At 46.7% G+C, this 21,148-nt stretch overlaps 1 protein-coding gene across 1 annotated transcript in view; it reads left to right on the top strand.

Moving 5' to 3' along the window:
- LOC140411508 (dynein axonemal heavy chain 8-like) overlaps positions 1–21,148 on the top strand; it is a 2,059,122-nt gene that overhangs the window by 844,947 nt on the left and 1,193,027 nt on the right. The gene's annotated exons all lie outside the window — the stretch shown is intronic.

Raw genomic sequence — 21,148 nt, 5'->3', positions numbered from 1 at the left:
AAACCAAGAGTGAAGGTGTCACTGAGCGACAGGCAGCATGGTTTTGTGAAGGGGAGGTCGTGTCTCACTAATTTGATAGAGTTTTTCGAAGAGGTCACAAGGTTGATTGATGCAGGTGGGGCAGTGGATGTTGTCTATATGGACTTCAGTAAGTCCTTTGACAAGGTCCCTCATGGTAGACTAGTACAAAAGGTGAAGTCAGACGGGATCAGGGGTGAGCTGGCAAGATGGATACAGAACTGGCTAGGTCATAGAAGGCAGAGAGTAGCAATGGAAGGTGCTTTTCTAATTGGAGGGCCGTGACTAGTAGTGTTCTGCAGGGATCAGTGCTGCGACCTTTGCTGTTCGTAGTATATATAAATGATTTGGAGGAAAATGTAACTGGTCTAATTAGTAAGTTTGCAGATGACACAAAGGTTGGTGGAATTGCGGATAGCGATGAGGACTGTCAGAGGATACAGCAGGATTTAGATTGTTTGGAGACTTTGGTGGAGAGATGGCAGATGGAGTTTAATCCGGACAAATGTGAGGTAATGCATTTTGGAAGGTCTAATGCAGGTAGGGAATATACAGTGAATGGTAGAACCCTCAAGAGTATTGAAAGTCAGAGAGATCTAGGTGTACAGGTCCACAGGTCAATGAAAGGAGCAACACAGGTGGAGAAGGTAGTCAAGAAGGCATACGGCATGCTTGCCTTCATTGGCTGGGGCATTGAGTATAAGAATTGGCAAGTCATGTTGCAGCTGTATAGAACCTTGGTTAGGCCACATTTGGAGTTCAAGTGTTCAATTCTGGTCGCCACACGACCAGAAGGATGTGGAGGTTTTAGCAAGGGTGAAGAAGAGATTTACCAGGATGTTGCCTGGTATGGAGGGCATTAGCTATGAGGAGCGGTTGAATAAACTTGGTTTGCTCTCACTGGAATGACGGAGTTTGGGGGGCGACCTGATAAAGGTCTACAAAATTATGAGGAGCATAGACAGAGTGGATAGTCAGAGGCTTTTTCCCAGGGCAGAGGGGTCAATTACTAGGGGGCATAGGTTTAAGGTGCGAGGGGCAAGGTTTAGAGGAGATGTACGAGGCAAGTTTTTTAATCAGAGGGTAGTGGGTGCCTGGAACTCGCTGCCGGAGGAAGTGATGGAACGATAGTGACATTTAAGGGGCACCTTAACAAATACATGAATAGGATGGGAAAAAAGGGATACGGACCCAGGAAGTGTAGAAGATTTTAGTTTAGACGGACAGCATGGTTGGCACAGGCTTGGAGGGCCAAAGGGCCTGTTCCAGTGCTGTACTTTTCTTTGTTCTTTGGTCTTTGATGAAACCAAGAGTGAAAGTGTCACTGATGAAACCAAGAGTGAAAATGTCACTGATGAAACCAAGAGTGAAGATGTCACTGATGAAACCAAGAGTGAAAATGCCACTGATGAAACCAAGAGTGAAGATGTCACTGATCAAACCAAGAGTGAAGATGTCACTGATGAAACCAAGAGTGAAGATGTCACTGATGAAACCAAGAGTGAAGATGTCACTGATGAAACCAAGAGTGAAGATGTCACTGATGAAACCAAGAGTGAAGATGTCACTGATCAAACCAAGAGTGAAGATGTCACTGATGAAACCAAGAGTGAAGATGTCACTGATGAAACCAAGAGTGAAGATGTCACTGATGAAACCAAGAGTGAAGATGTCACTGATCAAACCAAGAGTGAAGATGTCACTGATGAAACCAAGAGTGAAGATGTCACTGATGAAACCAAGAGTGAAGATGTCACTGATCAAACCAAGAGTGAAGATGTCACTGATCAAACCAAGAGTGAAGATGTCACTGATGAAACCAAGAGTGAAGATGTCACTGATCAAACCAAGAGTGAAGATGTCACTGATGAAACCAAGAGTGAAGATGTCACTGATCAAACCAAGAGTGAAGATGTCACTGATCAAACCAAGAGTGAAGATGTCACTGATGAAACCAAGAGTGAAGATGTCACTGATCAAACCAAGAGTGAAGATGTCACTGATGAAACCAAGAGTGAAGATGTCACTGATCAAACCAAGAGTGAAGATGTCACTGATCAAACCAAGAGTGAAGGTGTCACTGATGAAATCAAGAGTGAATATGTCACTGATGAAACCAAGAGTGAAGATGTCACTGATGAAATCAAGAGTGAAGATGTCACTGATGAAACCAAGAGTGAAGATGTCACTGATCAAACCAAGAGTGAAGATGTCACTGATCAAACCAAGAGTGAAGATGTCACTGATCAAACCAAGAGTGAAGATGTCACTGATCAAACCAAGAGTGAAGATGTCACTGATGAAACCAAGAGTGAAGATGTCACTGATCAAACCAAGAGTGAAGATGTCACTGATCAAACCAAGAGTGAAGATGTCACTGATGAAACCAAGAGTGAAGATGTCACTGATGAAACCAAGAGTGAAGATGTCACTGATGAAACCAAGAGTGAAGATGTCACTGATGAAACCAAGAGTGATGATGTCACTGATCAAACCAAGAGTGAAGATGTCACTGATTAAACCAAGAGTGAAGACGTCACTGATGAAACCAAGAGTGAAGATGTCACTGATCAAACCAAGAGTGAAGATGTCACTGATCAAACCAAGAGTGAAGATGTCACTGATCAAACCAAGAGTGAAGATGTCACTGATCAAACCAAGAGTGAAGATGTCACTGATGAAACCAAGAGTGAAGATGTCACTGATGAAACCAAGAGTGAAGATGTCACTGATGAAACCAAGAGTGAAGATGTCACTGATCAAACCAAGAGTGAAGATGTCACTGATCAAACCAAGAGTGAAGATGTCACTGATCAAACCAAGAGTGAAGATGTCACTGATGAAATCAAGAGTGAATATGTCACTGATGAAACCAAGAGTGAAGATGTCACTGATCAAACCAAGAGTGAAGATGTCACTGATCAAACCAAGAGTGAAGATGTCACTGATCAAACCAAGAGTGAAGATGTCACTGATGAAACCAAGAGTGAAAATGTCACTGATCAAACCAAGAGTGAAGATGTCACTGATCAAACCAAGAGTGAAGATGTCGGTGTTGTGGCCGACACGCCAGAGACAGAGATTGTGCAATGACACAAGAGCAGCAGCAAACAGAGTCGTTTAAAGAAACGGAAAAAGAAAAAGCTGGTGACCGGGTATGGCCAACAAGGATGCATGCCGTCAAAAAGCATTGCATCAGAAGAATATGAAGCAAGAGACCTGCACCCAAACCAGTCTTCAAAAAGGCTGGCAACAGCCCAAGCAATCAGCGGTGTGATCCCGTGAGGGAGCCACAATGAGTTGTGCACAAAGGACACACACCTAGCAGGCATATCAGTCCATGGACACACGAGTTAATTTGTTGATATAGAAACCAAATGTGAGAAGTAAAGATGTTGATCAATGTTTGTATATAGAGATTAATAATCTCCAAAGGAAGAGGGATTGTCATGATATTTAGGTAAACACCATAGCACAAGCATACATACATACTGATGGACAGATCAACCGTCCAATCAACACACACACAACACCACAGCCAATCACAGGCAAGAGCATACACAGTACAAAACAGGGAACACGACACTTCCTGTGCATTCCAGAAGGAGACAGCTCAGGGCACAGAGCTCATAGCAAGCCACTCAGACATCCACCATGTGCTGAGTGCCACCACAAGATGGTATTAGGAATAGGTCCACAGATTCTAGGGTTATGATCGAACCTCAGTAACCAGTTTACCACTGTAAATAAATGATAGTAATAAAACTGAGTTGTACCATTCGCAACCGTGTTGGTTCGTCTGTGTAGCAGAGTACCCAACACATCAGGGATGTGGTGATATACCTGGAGATAATATTACTTGTACTTAGCAGTGCAACCTCCCACCAGCAGGTGCAATGAGACATCAGTCATGTGACATCCGGCTAGCGCCAGAAGGTTGCAAGGTATACATGAGGACAGTCGCACATAAGGATAGTTCCAGGAGAGTCGAATGGAACTCGATGATAACTTGATCTGTATAGCATTTAGATTATTACTTTACCACGTGTACATCAATAAATCATCATTCTAGTTAAGTCACCAGCAGTTCTATAGATTCATTGCATCGACAAGATCGCAGAACACAGCATCAACTAATTTCTGTGGTACTGAATTCCACAGATTCACCACTCTCTGGGTGAAGACAGTTCTCCTCACCTCAGTTCTCAAAGGTTTACCTCTTATTCTCAAACTATGACCCCGAGTCAGGGGCTGGTTCAGCACAGTGGACTAAACAGCTGGTTTGTAATGCAGAACAAGGCCACCAGTGCAGGTTCAATTCCCATACCGGCCTCCCCAAACAGGCGCCGGAATGTGGCGACTCGGGGCTTTTCACAGTAACTTCTTTGAAGCCTACTTGTGACAATAAGTGATTATTATTATTATTAGTTCTGGACTACCCCACCATCAGGAACATTCTTTCTGAATCCACCCTGTCTAATCCTGTTGGAATTTTATATGTTTCTATGAGATCTCCTCTCACTCTTCTAAACGTCAATGAACATAATCCTAACCGATTTAGTCTCTCATCATATGACAGTCCCGCTCTCCCAGGAATCAGCTTGGTAAACCTTCGCTGCACTCCCTCCACAGCAAGAACATCCTTTCTCAGATAAAGACACCAAAACTGCACACACTACTCCACATGTGCCTCTTCAACACCCTATCCAATTGCAGTAAAACATCACTATTCCTATACTCAAATTTTCTCGCTAATCTTTACTGTCTGCTGTACCTGCGTGCCTACTTTCAGCAACTGACGCACGAGGACCCCACGGTCCTGTTGAATATCCACATCTCTCAATTTACACCCATTCAAATAATATCTGCCTTCCTATTATTGCCACTGAAGTGGATAACCTCATATTTATCCACATTACACTGCATCTGACATGCATATGCCCACTCAGGCAGCCTGTCCAAATCACGCTGAAGCATCTCTGCATCCTCCTTACAGCTCACCCTCACACCCAACTTTGTATCATCTGCAAATTTGTCGATAATACATTTAGTTCCCTCGTCCAAATCATTAATATATAATGTGAACAGTTGGGGTCCTAGCACATATCTCTGCAGTACCCTACTAGTCATTGCCTGACAATCAGAAAAATACTCATTTACTCCACACAAACAGTCACTTGAGGCCGGAATTTTGTGCCACCTGAGGAAAAAGTCTCTGACTGTCTACTCTATCTATTCCCCTGATCATCTTATAAACCTCTATCAAGTCGCCCCTCATCCTTTTCCGTTCTAATGAGAAAAGGCCTAGCACCCTCAACCTTTCCTCGTAAGACCTACTCTCCATTCCAGGCAACGTCCTGGTAAATCTCCTTTGCACCTTTTCCAAAACTTCCACATCCTTCCTAAAATGAGGCGACCAGAACTGTACACAGTACTCCAAATGTGGCCTGACCAAAGTTTTGTACAGCTGCATCATCACCTTACGGCTCTTAAATTCAATCCCTCTGTTAATGAACGCTAGCACACCATAGGCCTTCTTCACAGCTCTATCCACTTGAGTGGCAACTTTCAAAGATGTATAAACATAGACCCCAAGATCTCTCTGCTCCTCCACATTGCCAAGAACTCTACCATTAACCCTGTATTCCGCATTCATATTTGTCCTTCCAAAATGGACAACCTCACACTTTTCAGGGTTAAACTCCATCTGCTACTTCTCAGCCCAGCTCTGCATCCTATCTATGTCTCTTTGCAGCCGACAACAGCCCTCCTCACTATCCACAACTCCACCAATCTTCGTATCGTCTGCAAATCTACTGACCCACCCTTCAACTCCCTCATCCAAGTCATTAATGAAAATCACAAACAGCAGAGGACCCATAACTGATCCCTGTGGTACGCCACTGGTAACTGGGATCCAGGCTGCATATTTGCCATCCACCACCACTCTCTGACTTCTATCGGTTAGTCAGTTCGTTATCCAACTGGCCAAATTTCCCACTATCCCATGCCTCCTTACTTTCTGCAGAAGCCTACCATGGGGAACCTTATCAAATGCCTTACTAAAATCCATGTACACTACATCCACTGCTTTACCTTCATCCACATGCTTGGTCATCTCCTCAAAGAATTCAATAAGACTTGTAAGGCAAGACCTACCCCTCACAAATCCGTGCTGACTATCCCTAATCAAGCAGTGTCTTTCCAGATGCTCAGAAATCCTATCCTTCAGTACCCTTTCCATTACTTTGCCTACCACCGAAGTAAGACTAACTGGCCTGTAATTCCCAGGGTTATCCCTAATCCCTTTTTTGAACAAGGCACGACATTCGCCACTCTCCAATCCCCTGGTACCACCCCTGTTGACAGTGAGGACGAAAAGATCATTGCCAACGGCTCTGCAATTTCATCTCTTGCTTCCCATAGAATCCTTGGATATATCCCGTCAGGCCCGGGGGACTTGTCTATCCTCAAGTTTTTCAAAATGCCCAACACATCTTCCTTCCTAACAAGTATTTCTTCGAGCTTACCAGTCTGTTTCACACTGTTCTCTCCAATAATATGGCCCCTCTCATTTGTAAATACAGAAGAAAAGTACTCGTTCAAGACCTCTCCTATCTCTTCAGACTCAATACACAATCTCTCGCTACTGTCCTTGATCGGACCTACCCTCGCTCTAGTCATTCTCATATTTCTCACATATGTGTAAAAGGCCTTGGGGTTTTCCTTGATCCTACCTGCAAAAGATTGTTCATGCCCTCTCTTAGCTCTCCTAATCCCTTTCTTCAGTTCCCTCCTGGCTATCTTGTATCCCTCCAGCACCCTGTCTGAACCTTGTTTCCTCAGCCTTACATAAGTCTCCTTTTTCCTCTTAACAAGACATTCAACCTCTCTTGTCAACCATGGTTCCCTCACTCGACCATCTCTTCCCTGCCTGACAGGGACGTACATATCAAGGACACGTAGTACCTGTTCCTTGAACAAGTTCCACATTTCACTTGTGTCCTTCCCTGACAGCCTATGTTCCCAACTTATGCACTTCAATTCTTGTCTGACAACATCGTATTTACCCTTCCCCCAATTGTAAACCTTGCCCTGTTGCACGCACCTATCCCTCTCCATTACCAAAGTGAAAGTCACAGAATTGTGGTCACTATCTCCAAAATGCTCCCCCACTAACAAATCTATCACTTACCCTGGTTCATTACCAAGTACCAAATCTAATATTGCCTCCCCTCTGGTCGGACAATCTACATACTGTGTTAGAAAAGCTTCCTGGGCACACTGCACAAACATCACCCCATCCAAACTATTTGATCTAAAGAGTTTCCACTCAATGTTTGGGAAGTTGAAGTCACCCATGACTACTACCCTGTGACTTCTGCACCTTTCCAAAATCTGTTTCCCAATCTGTTCCTCCACATCTCTGCTACTATTGGGGGGCCTATAGAAAACTCCCTACAAGGTGACTGCTCCTTTCCTATTTCTGACTTCAACCCATACTACCTCAGTAGGCAGATACTCCTCGAACTGCCTTTCTGCAGCTGTTATACTATCTCTAATTTACAATGCCACCGCCCCCCACCTATTTTACCACCCTCCCAAATCTTATTGAAACATCTATAACCTTGGACCTCCAACAACCATTTCTGCCCCTCTTCTATCCAAGTTTCCGTGATGGCCACCGCATCGTAGTCCCAAGTACCGATCCATGCCTTAAGTTCACCCATCTTATTCCTGATGCTTCTTGCGTTGAAGTATACACACTTCAATCCATCTCCGTGCCTGCAAGTACTCTCCTTTGTCGGTGTTCCCTTCCCCACTGCCTCACTACACGCTTTGGCGTCCTGAATATCGGCTACCTTAGTTGCTGGACTACAAATCCGGTTCCCATTCCCTTGCCAAATTAGTTTAAACCCTCCCGTAGAGTACTAGAAAACCTCCCTCCCAAGATATTGGTGCCCCTCTGGTTCAGATGCAACCCGTCCTGTTTGTACAGGTCCCACCTTCCCCAGAATGTGCTCCAATTATCCAAATACCTGAAGCCCTCCCTCCTACACCATTCCTGCAGCCACGTGTTCAGCTGCACTCTCTCCCTATTCCTAGCCTCGCTATCACGTGGCACCGGCAACAAACCAGAGATGACAACTCTGTCTGTTCTGACTTTTAACTTCCAGCCTAGCTCACTAAACTCGTTTATTACATCCACACCCCTTTTCCTACCTACGTCGTTGGTACCAATGTGCACCACGACTTCTGGATGCTCCCCCTCCCCCTTAAGGATCCTGAAGACACGCTCCGAGACATCCCTGGCCCTGGCACCCGGGAGGCAACATACCTTCCGGGAGTCTCGCTCGCGACCACAGAATCTCCTATCTATTCCCCTAACCATTGAATCTTCTACTACTATTGCTTTTCTATTCTCCCCCCTTCCCTTTGAGCCCCAGAGCCAGACTCAGTGCCAGAGACCTGGCCGCTAGGGCCTTCCCCTGGTAGGTCATCCCCCCCAACAGCATCTAAAACGGTATACTTGTTTTGAAGGGAAACGGCCACGAGGGATCCCTGCACTGTCTGCCTGTTTGTTTTCTTTCCCCCGACTGTAAATCAGCTACTCTTGTCCTGTACCTTGGGTGTGGTTACCTCCCTGTAACTCTTCTCTATCACCCCCTCTGCCTCCCGGATGATCCGGAGTTTATCCAGCTTCAGCTTCAGTTCCCTAACACGGTCTTTGAGGAGCTGGAATTGGGTGCACTTCCCGCAGGTATAGTCAGCGGGGACACCGCTGTGGTATCCCTCACCACCCACATCCTACAGGAGGAGCATGCAACTGGCCTAGCCTCCATCCCCTCTTACCTTACAGAATATAGCTGCCCTGTGGACCAACTGGAACTCTGCCCTCAGACTCTGCTCCCAGTCAGCTGCACTCTCTGTAAATCCCTGGCTTCCTTCTCGCTCTTTGCGGAAATATAGGAAACAAAATGAAAGGAGCACCTTACTCCCTCCTCACCTAACTCCCTCAGTCACCAAACTCTCACTAGAGCACTCAAATGCACCAAATGCAGCACTCCCTCAGTCACCAAACTCTCACTATAGCACTCAAATGCACCAAATTCAGCACTCCCTCAGTCACCAAACTCTCACTATAGCACTCAAATGCACCAAATTCAGCACTCCCTCAGTCACCAAACTCTCACTATAGCACTCAAATGCATCAAATTCAGCACTCAGTGCAAACCACACACATGTGCTATCTTCCAATCTAATAATATCTCTACTAGTACTAGAAGCAATGGTTGCCCTGGACCTCAGAGTTATTTCTGACAGATATTGAATACAGGAGTTGGGCCATTTAGCTGAAGTTGTACAAGACATTAATAAGGCCACACTTAGAATAATGTGTACAGTTCTGGCCACCCTATTATAGAAAGGATATTATTAAACTAGAAAGAGTACAGAAAAGATTTATTAGGATGCTACCGGGACTCGATGATTTGCGTTATAAGGAGATACTGGATAGACTGTGACTTTTTTCCCTGGAGCATAGGAGGCTGAGGGGTGATCTTATGGAGATCTATAAAATAATGAGGGGCATAGATAAGGTAGATAATCACCATCTTTTCCCAAAGGTAGGGGAGTCTAAAACTAGAGGGCATCGGTTTAAGGTGAGGGAGGGAAGAGATACAAAAGGGTCCAAAGGGACAATCTATTAACACAGAGGATGGTGAGTGTCTGGAACGAGCTGCCAGAGGCAGTTGTAGAGGCGGGTACAATTTTGTTTTTTAAAAAGCATTTAGACAGTTATATGGGAAAGATGGGTATAGAGGGATGTGGGCCAAATGCGGGCAATTGGGACTAGCTTAGTTGTAAAAACTGGGCGGCATGGATAGGCTGGGCCAAAGGGCCTGTTTCCCTGCTGTAAACCTCTATGACTCTATGTGAAGGCTTTTTAAATGCTTGAGATTTTTGTTGTTGGAGGTGACCCAATGTTTGATCTCTTTGGCTCAATTGCTGCTGCAGAAAATCTTGTAAAAAAGATAGGTGTCTGGGTCCTTTTGTAGAAAGTTGATTTCTTCAATAATCACAATAATATTGCATCATTATCAGAATCCTATTATATAAGAAATAAGGATTCTAATGCATCAATGCTCAGATCCCAATTCCATTCATAATCAGAATCCTCGTACTTTAAGACTCCGAATATTACTACATTAATAATCAATATATTAACATATTAATAATCTTGTGCACCAGCAATTGGGAACATAAATAATCAGGAATCTAACGCAGTAATAATCAGGAAGCCTGACCCCCGTTTAACAACTCTCGTATGGCCTAAACTTTCACTCTGGGGTCACATAGACTCCGGTCTCAAAATGGAGTCATGTGGAAAAAGGTTAGGGAAGGTGCTACTCAAGAAATCTCTTCCCAATCCAAATGAACATTAAAATCCATCATTGAGCACCCTGTTTGTGCTACATGCTTATCTAGTCTTTCCAGTTATATATTTTGCCACTTCACAATGGTTAATAGGGGTCCACACACACATGTGCTATCAGTCTTAATCATTTATGTTTCTTAATCCTAGCCAAGAGTAATTCTATCACTACCTGTTTGACTCTCATTACATCCCTTATAATGACCCTTTCTTGTTCACCTTATTACTTGGTATGTTCAGTTCCCAGTCTTGACCATCTTGTTGCCATGTCTCAATAACAGCTAGCATGTCATATCCCCTGGTTGAATTTAACCCTGCAGTCAATGTAATTTATGCTTTGTACTCTGGGCATGTTCTACCAGCCATGTCGCACCGGTCGAGAGAGCAAGCGGGCCAGTTAGATAGTAGGAGAAGCCGAAATCGAGAACCACGCTGGGCACTGATCGGTTTCCGATATAGCCGGCCCGCTCCCGTTTGCGAGATAAGGATCCCGCTGCGGCATGGCGAGAAACCAATAATCACCAATTAAAACCAATCTCCATCCCATTCATGGGAAAGACTCCCTACCAAATGGCCAACTATGATCTAACTGCTTCCCAAGCGAGCGATCACGCGGGCACCGTATACCCATAACGAGGGCTGCCCCAGCCGCTGCCTGTCCGTCGCATCGATCAACCCTTTGGCAGAGCCCCGTTCGTGGTAAGACAGGGCTGATCACTTTAACTCCCATTGACCATGGTGGCTGCAGGATATTGCTAATGGGGAATTGGCAATTATGGCAATGTGAGCACTTCACATCTCCCAATTGGATTCCTGTGGCTACACATGCCATGAAGCAGGCAATTGTTAAAGCCTCACATTCTAATCAGCCTGTCAGGCCTTGACAGTCTGCCCAAACCCTGAAGGCAGCAACACCACAGAGGCAGCGGCCAAAATTTTAACAGGATGAGGCCGGCGACGGCTCAAGGTGTGTAGGCATCACTGGTCTTTCAAATAGATAGAATTCCAACAATGCAGAAGGAAGCTATTCGTCCCATTGAATCTACACCAACCCTCTGAAGGAGCACCGTGCCTCGGCCCATTCCCTTGCCCAATCCTGTAAACCTAGCTAACCTGTACATCTTTGGAATGTGGGAGGAAACAGGAGCACCCGGAAGAAACCTATGCAGACAGAAGGAGAAAGTGCAAACTCCACACAGACAGACACCCAAGGCCAGAATTGAACCTGGGTCCTTGGCGCTGCGAGGCGGCAGTGCTAACCATTGTCCCACCATGCTGCCCATAATGAAGGACATCATGTGCCGCAGGAGGGGATGGTGAGGCACCCGTGCCACATCCTTTCGGACTTTGCACCACAAACAAAGAACAAAGAACAAAGAAATGTACAGCACAGGAACAGGCCCTTCGGCCCTCCAAGCGCGTGCCGACCATGTTGCCCGACTAAACTACAATCTTCTACACTTCCTGGGTCCGTATCCCTCTATTCCCATCCTATTCATGTATTTGTCAAGATGCCCCTTAAATGTCACTATCGTCCCTGCTTCCACCACCTCCTCCGGTAGCGAGTTCCAGGCACCCACTACCCTCTGCGTAAAAAACTTGCCTCGTACATCTACTCTAAACCTTGCCCCTCTCACCTTAAACCTATGCCCCTAGTAATTGACCCCTCTACCCTGGGGAAAAGCCTCTGACTATCCACTCTGTCTATGCCCCTCATAATTTTGTATACCTCTATCAGGTCTCCCCTCAACCTCCTTCGTTCCAGTGAGAACCGCTCAACCGCTCCTCATAGCTAATGCCCTCCATACCAGGCAACATTCTGGTAAATCTCTTCTGCACCCTCTCTAAAGCCTCCACATCCTTCTGGTAGTGTGGCGACCAGAATTGAACACTATACTCCAAGTGTGGCCTAACTAAGTGTGGCCTCCACTTGGAGGAGGATACCCTCTTCCTGTGGCTGTCAAGCTCTGATCGTTTATGCCTCAGGATCAATCCAGGTCTCGAGCTGGGACTTGTGTAGCATTTCCCAACCAACAGTCCACAAGTGCATCTGTGAAGTCACGGATGCCCTGTTCGCCCAGGCAGCTAACTATGTAAACTTTGACCTCGACCAAGCTCAACAGGATTCCCGGGCAGCAAGATTCTCTGCCATCCCTGGGATGCCCCAGATCCAGGCGGTAACAGATGGCACGCATGTCGCCTTGCTTTCACCAGGCAGTCCGGGAGTACCCTTCATTAACAGGAAGGGGTTCCGCTCCCTGAATATCTAACTCATGTGCAACTACCACATGCCGATCATGCACGCATGTGCACCCTTCCTGGTAGAGTGCATGACAGTCACATTCTGAGGCAATCGCAGATCCCCAGCATCTTTGAGGGACACCCCAGGATGGTTGGCTCTTAGGGATAAGGAGTAACTGGCTGACGATGCCAGTACAGAGGCCGATAACCGATGCAGAAAGCTGATATAACGAGGCCCATGCGGCCAACCGGGTTGTCATTGAGCGGTGGTGCATCGGACTGCTAAAAATGTGATTCCACTGCCTCGACCGCTCTGGTGGTGCATTGAAGTAACCCCCCAGACGCTCACCCACTTTGTAGTGGTCTGCTGTGCCCTTCACAACCTGGCACAGCAGCAGGGTGAAGTGCTGGAGGTGGAGGAGGAAGAACATGCGGCCACCTCCGAGGGGGGGGGGGAACAAGGAGGAGTCGGACCAGAGGAGGAGGCAGCCCGGGGTGGACCTGTGGGACCAGCCAGAGGACGGAGAACAGGTGGCAGTGATAGCAAGGGTCCGGCATGCCCGAGGGGCCAGGGAGGCCCTCAACCTCGCCTGCTTCACATAGGACGTGGCTTTGTCCGACATCCCTCCCCTATTCATTCCCCATATATATCCAGTCCTTTCAACAAACGATTGCAATAATGACTTTGGCAGAAAACTCTGAGTCCTGGGTTTTTGTTCCTACAACATGTCCTACATTCAGCACTCCTCAGTTTCGAACTGAGCCAGTCTCTGTGGTTGTAGTCGAAACAGAGGTGGCTTTGGTGGCTCAAAAGGTTTGAGGTTCCCATCGTGAGTAGTGAATTGGGTGACCCCTGGTACTTCCCTACAACTTCGTCTACACTCCTTTGGCACTTGCTCTCCCTCATATAACCCGAACAGTCTATCTTAATTGTCTGCTGAACGTTTGCCCAACGTTTAAGCGTTTCTTACAACTAGACTGTATGTAGGATTATCAACACTGAATGAAGTAATGGGTTCACTATTAACTACTAAACTCTCTTCAGCCCCACCTGCTTTACATTCTCTCTTGGCCTTTGCAAGGCCATCTTCAGAAACATGAGCCGCAGAAGGGTCGCTTCTTTTAGGGTTGATTGCCTCGACAGATACTATTCCTTGGATTACAACTTTCACCTCCTCATCGGAGTTTTCGTAACCACCACCTGCACCTCCATTTTCAGAGTCAGAGTATGGGACATCATTGACTCTATGAACAAATTGAGTTTTCCTGTCCTCTGTGGCTGTAGAACCACTACAGAATTCGCAATCCACATTCCCCTTAACTCTCGAAAGGAAATGATGGCCCATTACTTAAGTTTCCTGCCTAGTTACCTCTGCTACCTTGAAGAGATTCTGTAAATATTCTAAAGGTGTGGGTCAACCAGCCGCTCGCATGGTATCCCAAGTCCTTGAACTCCCCAGTCCTTACTGTGCTCGTCCTGACTAACAGGGGCTGTGCAGTCAGGTATAGTTTTTTTGTAGCAAGCCTACTCTGAGAAATTCTTTCACCTGGAGAGAGTGGCAATGGGTTTCTTGTGAGAGACGGTAACAAATTACATTTTGGCAAGTCCAATTCATCCTCTTCCTCTGGGTTGCTAACTCCTTTATTAACTTTGGAGGAATTGTTCACCAGAGTTCCAAGTTCAATTGGCGACAGGTCTACTCAAGAACAACTGTCTGTCATCACATTACAGTCAGACCAGAGGTAAAAGTCAAGACTGTCGTCTGACTCCTCCTCCTTACCAATACTCTTGTGACAACTGTTTACCAGCACCTCATAATCAGAACCGAACTCAAAGTCAAGACTCTTGTCTAATTCTTCATCCTTACGAGCACCTTCAGTCTGAAAATGGGCGGGAACTAGGTCACCACCAGAGTAACATGAAACATGCTCAACAGCCTTTCAACATCTCTTTCTCTGAGCCGTCTATTGTCCAATGAACTTTCCTAGCTCCCACATGCCCTACTGTCGGTATTTCAGGTGTTAACTGCAGTATTTCCTTCGGACTCTCTGTCATCATGTGTGCAACTACAATCTTCACTCCCGATAAATCATTCCCTATTTCCTTGCACTGGGAATTCCCTAGCCACTCCAACAACGACTGGACCTGACACTAAATCTCGCTCCAACTGCACTTTATACAATGGAACTGGGATACAACCTCCACCCATCCCATATCCCATTCACAAATACCTCAGCTTTCACTAAGCTCTCTGGTGGAAAAACCAAATCCTTCTCCAGCATACGGGTTTGAATAGCCCCTTATCTTTTAAAATTGTTATGGGTTTGGCTAATTCTGTCAAGGAAAATGGAGCGACTTTCTTCTCAGACACAAAACTGACATATCTCAGATCTACCTCATTCTTTACTCCTGCTCCCACAGCAGGGCTCACCTTGGGTCTCCTCAGTCCAGTTAATGCTATCACCTGCACCAAAGCATTCTCCACTTTCGCTCCCTCCTCAGAATCCTCCTCCCAAACCCTCACTAGGGCCATGGGCTTTCCATGTAACTTCCAACAAGCTGAACAGAAATGTCCCAGCTTATTACAGTGGTAACACCTAAGCTTCCCATTCTCACTTCCACCCCCACTGCCTTCCTTTCTGGTCTGAAGTGGGCAACAGGGACCTGGATTCGATTCTCAGTTTGGGTAACTGTTTGTGCGGAGTCTGTACGTTCTCCCTGTGTCTACGTGGGTTTCCTCTGGGTGCTCCAGATTCCTCCCACAAGTCCCGAAAGACATACTTTTAGGGTACTTATAATAATCTTTATTGTCACAAGTAGGTTTACATTAACACTGCAATGAAGTTACTGTGAAAAGCCCCTAGCCGCCACGTTCCGACGCCGGTTCGGGTACGCAGAGGGAGAATTCAGAATGCCCAAATCACCTTGCAGCACTTCTTTCGGGACCTGTGGGAGGAAACCGGAACACACGGAGAAACCCACGTAGACACAGGGAGAACGTGCAGACTCTGCACAGACAGTGACCCAAGCCGTGAATCGAACCTGGGACCGTGCGCTGTGAAGCAACAGACTGTCTGCTCCCTTGCGAGCTCCTACCTCCGCCTGATATGCTGCAGCATATGTGACCCAGGAGCCTCTTCACTAAAATACCCCACTGAGTTGATGGTGCCTGCAATGGTGGAGGGTGCAGGTGAATGCAGTGCCGGGAAGTGGTTATCACTCCTGGACTGGGCCTCCGTGGGGTGTGCTGGGGTTGTGGCTGGGGTCGAGGTACCCCAGATGGGCTGGCATGGTCAGGTGGTGACCCTGCCAGATAAAAGACAAGACGCAAGTTGGGTCTTGGGAAGGAGTGGTGTTGGGGACTTGGACTTGCTATCGAGACGTCATTTTGGATTTGGGGCTCACTTGGTTCGAATCATAGAATAGAATCATAGAATCACGACAGTGCAGAAGGAAGCCATTTGGCTCATCGAGTCTTCACAAACTCACTGTAAAAGAACCCTACTTAGGCCCACTCCACACCCTATCCCCGTAACCCAATACGTCCACCTAACCTTTTGGACACTAAGGGGCAAATTAGCATGGCCAACCCACCTAACCTGCACATCTTCGGACTGTGGTAGAATACCAGATCACCCAGAGGAAACCCACACAGACACAGGTAGAACATACAAACTCCACACAGACAGTGACGCAGGGCTGGAATTCAACCCTAGTCCCTGGTGCTGTGAGGCAGCAGTGCTAACAGCTGTGCCACCGTGTCACAAGCCAATCTCTGTCTTGGAGATAATGCCATTGCCCTCTGCTCGGTGGGGTGAGAATCCTGAGGTCTGGAATGTCCCCTCCTGTCTTCTCCCGCACCCTTCTCTTATAGATCGTATTTCCCTACGGAATACATAAAGCAAATGATGAGACACATGGGGGCAAGTTATATAGTTACAGTTACATAGATACATAGAAGAGAGGAGCAGGAGGAGGCCTTTTGGCCCTTCGAGCCTGCTCCGCCATTCATCACGATCATGGCTGATCATCCAACTCAATAGCCTAATCCTGCTTTCTCCCCATAGCCTTTGATCCCATTCTCCCCAAGTGCTATATCCAGCCTCCTCTTGAGGTTTTAGCATCAACCACTTCCTGTGGTAATGAATTCCACAGGCTCACCACTCTTTCTGTGAAGAAATGTATCTTTATCTCTGTCCGAAATGGTTTACCCTGAATCCTGAGACTGTGACCCCTGGTTCTGGACACACCCTTCATTGGTAACATCTTCCCTGCATCTACCCTGTCTAGTCCTGTTAGAATTTTATAAGTCTCTATGAGATCCCCTCACATTCTTCAGAACTCCAGCGAGATCAATCCCAACCTAGTCAATCTCTCCTCATCTGACAGTCCCGCCATCCCTGGAATCAGTCTGGTAAACCTTCGCTGCACTCCCTCTAGAGCAAGAACATCCTTCCTCAGAGAAGGAGACCAAAACTGCACACAATATTCTAGGCCTCACCAAGGCCCTGTACAATTGCAGCAACACTTCCCTGCTTCTATACTTGAAACCTCTCGCAATGAAGGCCAACATACTATTCGCCTTCTACAACGCCTACTGCACCTGCATGCTTACCTTCAGCAAATGGTGCACAAGGACACCCAGGTCACGCTGCACAATCCCCTCTCCCAATTTACAACTATTCAAGTAGTAATCTGCCTTCCTGTTTTTGCTGCCAAAGTGAATAATCTCACACTTATCCAAATTATACTGCATCTGCCATTGATTTGCCCACTCGCCCAACCTGTCCAGATCTTGCTATAGGATCCCTGCATCCTCGTCACAATTCACCTTCCCATCTAATTTGGTATCATCTGCAAACTTTGAGATCTTACATTTTGTTCCCTCATCTAAATCATTAATATTGGGGCAGCACGGTAGCACTGTGGCTTCACAGCGCCAGGGTCCCAGGTTCGATTCCCCGCTGGGGGTCTGTCTGTGCGTAGTCTGCACATTCTCCCCATGTCTGCGTGGATTTCCTCCGGGTGCTCCGGTTTCCTCCCACAGTCCAAAGACGTGCAGGTTAGGTGGATTGGCCATGATAAATTGCCCTGAGTGACCAAAAGATTTTGATGGGGTTATTGGGTTACGGGGATAGGGTGGAAATGAGGGCTTAAGTGGATCGGTGCAGACTCGATGGGCCGAATGGCCTCCTTCTGCACTGTATGTTCTATGTTCTATATATTGTGAATAGCTGGGGTCCCAGCACCGATTCCTGTGGTACCCCACTGGTTACTGCCTGCCAATTTGAAAAGTACCCATGAATCTCTACTCTTTGTTTCCTCTCTGCCAACCAGTTTTCTATCCATCTCAATACATTTCCCCAATCCCATGCGCTTTAATTTTGCACAATAATCTTTTATGTGGGACTTTGTCCAACGCCTTCTGAAATATACCACATCTACTGGCTCCCCCTTGTCAACTGTACTGGTTACCTCTTCAAAGAATTCCAACAGATTTGTCAAGCATGATTTTCCCTTCATAAATCCATGCTGACTCTGACTGATCCTGCCACTGCTTTCTAAATGTACCGCTTTAAAGTCCTTGATAATGGATTCAAGCATCTTCCCCACTACCGATGTTAGGCTTACTGGTCTATAATTCCCTGCTTTCTCTCTACCTCCCTTTTTGAATATCGGAGTTAGAGTTATATAGAACGTTGGTAAGGCCACATTTGGAATACTGTGTCCTATTCTGGTCACCGCAGTACCAGAAGGATGTGGAGGCTTTGGAGAGAGTACAGAAAAGGTTTACCAGGATGTTGCCTGGTATGGAGGGTATTAGCTATGAGGAGAGATTGAATAAACTGGGATTGTTCTCCCGAGAGAGACGGAGGCTGAGGGGCAACCTGATTGAAGTTTATAAAATGATTAGATAGGGTGAACAGTTGGAAGCTTTTCCCCAGGGCGGAAATGACAATTACGAGGGGGCACAAGATCAAGATGACGGGGGAAATGTTCAGTGGAGATGTGCGGGGGATGTTTTTTATACAGAGGGTGATGGTGGCCTGGAATGCACTGCCAAGTGAGGTGGTTGATGCAGATACGTTCGCGACCTTTAAGACTCATCTGGATAGGCACATGAACAGACGGGGTATAGAAGGATACAGGCAGTTGGTCTAGATAGGACACGTGATCGGTGCAGGCTTGGATGGCTGAAGGGCCTGCTCCTGTGCTGTATTGTTCTTTGTTCTTTGAGTTACACGAAGGCTCTGTAGCTGATGTCATGTGTTTGCAAAGCAGCTGCCAAAGAGGTGTTGGGGGTTTGGTACAGGGTCAGGTGTCAGGGAGATCGGGCAAGTGTGTTTTGATTGGCCCCTATGGGATTGGGGGTGTGATATGAGGAGTGAGGGACAGGAGTGATGTCAGGGGAACAGAGGCAGTGGCTCACCTGATCTGCCCCAAGGAGGTCATTCATCTTCTTGGGTGTCAGTCCACCTGGTAAAGATTACCGTGCTGAGCACCTCAGAGACCTCTGCCCAAGCCAATTGATGGCCAAGGGCAGGAACCTCCTGCCCACCCTGGGGAAGAGGGTGTACTGCCTTTCCTCCACCACATCCAACATTCTCTCAAGCTCCATGTCCACGAAGCGTGATGATGCTCTTTGTGGAGCCACCTTCTTGGCTTGAATGAGAGTGTTTGAGGAGTTGAGTGCTTAGAAGCGCTCCAGCTTGTCAAGCTCTCTCGCACCAATTCTGGCCCCAGCGAATCCGATGCCAGCGAGAATGAGGATTGCTCTCGATTCACATGGGCAGAATGCTGGCCCATTAACACGTTCTGAATTGGATTGGATTGGATTGGATTTATTGCCACCTGTACCAAGGTACAGTGAAATGTATTGTTCTGCGTACAGTCCAGACAGATCGTTCCATACATGAATAAACATAGGGCATACGATAAATACACAATGTAAATACATAGTCACAAGCATCGAGCGAGCATACGGAGTGTCGTACTACTCAATAGAGAAGATGTGTGAAGACAGCAGTTCAGTCCATAAAAGGGTCATTCAGGAGGCTGGTACAGCGGGAAAGAAGCTGTTTTTGAATCTGGCAGCGCGTGTTCAAAGAACAACAAAGAACAAAGAAATGTACAGCACAGGAACAGGCCCTTCGGCCCTCCAAGCCCGTGCCGACCATGCTGCCCGACTAAACTACAATCTTCTACACTTCCTGGGTCCGTAACCCTCTATTCCTATCCTATTCATGTATTTGTCATGATGCCCCTTAAATGTCACTATCGTCCCTGCTTCCACCACCTCCTCCGGTAGCGCGTTCCAGGCACCCACTACCCTCTGTGTAAAAAACTTGCCTCGTACATCTACTCTAAACCTTGCCCCTCTCACCTTAAACCTATGCCCCCTAGTAATTGACCCCTCTACCCTGGGGAAAAGCCTCTGACTATCCACTCTGTCTATGCCCCTCATAATTTTGTAGACCTCTATCAGGTCGCCCCTCAACCTCCGTCGTTCCAGTGAGAACAAACCGAGTTTATTCAACTGCTCCTCATAGCTAATGCCCTCCATACCAGGCAACATCCTGGTAAATCTCTTCTGCACCCTCTCTAAAGCCTCCACATCCTTCTGGTAGTGTGGCGACCAGAATTGAACACTGTACTCCAAGTGTGGCCTAACTAAGGTTCTATACAGCTGCAACATGACTTGCCAATTCTTATACTCAATGCCCCGGCCAATGAAGGCAAGCATGCCGTATGCCTTCTTGACTACCTTCTCCACCTGTGTTGCCCCTTTCAGTGACCTGTGGACCTGTACTCCTAGATCTCTTTGACTTTCAATACTCTTGAGGGTTCTACCATTCACTGTATATTCCCTACCTGCATTAGACCTTCCAAAATGCATGACCTCACATTTGTCCAGATTAAACTCCATCTGCCATCTCTCCGCCCAAGTCTCCAAACAATCTAAATCCTGCTGTATCCTCTGACAGTCCTCATCGCTATCCGCAATTCCACCAACCTTTGTGTCATCCACAAACTTACTAATCAGACCAGTTATATTTTCCTCCAAATCATTTAGATATACTACAAACAGCAAAGGTCCCAGCACTGATCCCTGCGGAACACCACTGGTCACAGCCCTCCAATTAGAAAAGCATCCTTCCATTGCTACTCTCTGCCTTCTATGACCTAGCCAGTTCTGTATCCACCTTGCCAGCTCACCCCTGGTCCCGTGTGACTTCACCTTTTGTACTAGTCTACCATGAGGGACCTTGTCAAAGGCCTTACTGAAGTCCATATAGACCACATCCACTGCCCTACCTGCATCAATCACCTTTGTGACCTCGAAAAACTCTATCAAGTTAGTGAGACACGACCTCCCCTTCACAAAACCATGCTGCGTCTCACTAATACTTCACTAATAATTTGCTTCCAAATGGGAGTAGGTCCTGTCTCGA

This window comes from Scyliorhinus torazame, chromosome 4 (assembly GCF_047496885.1).
Source record: "Scyliorhinus torazame isolate Kashiwa2021f chromosome 4, sScyTor2.1, whole genome shotgun sequence".
In the NCBI taxonomy this organism is placed as follows: Eukaryota; Metazoa; Chordata; class Chondrichthyes; order Carcharhiniformes; family Scyliorhinidae; genus Scyliorhinus; species Scyliorhinus torazame.
Note: the sequence above shows the minus strand (reverse complement) of the source record. Positions and strands in the feature narration are given on the sequence as shown.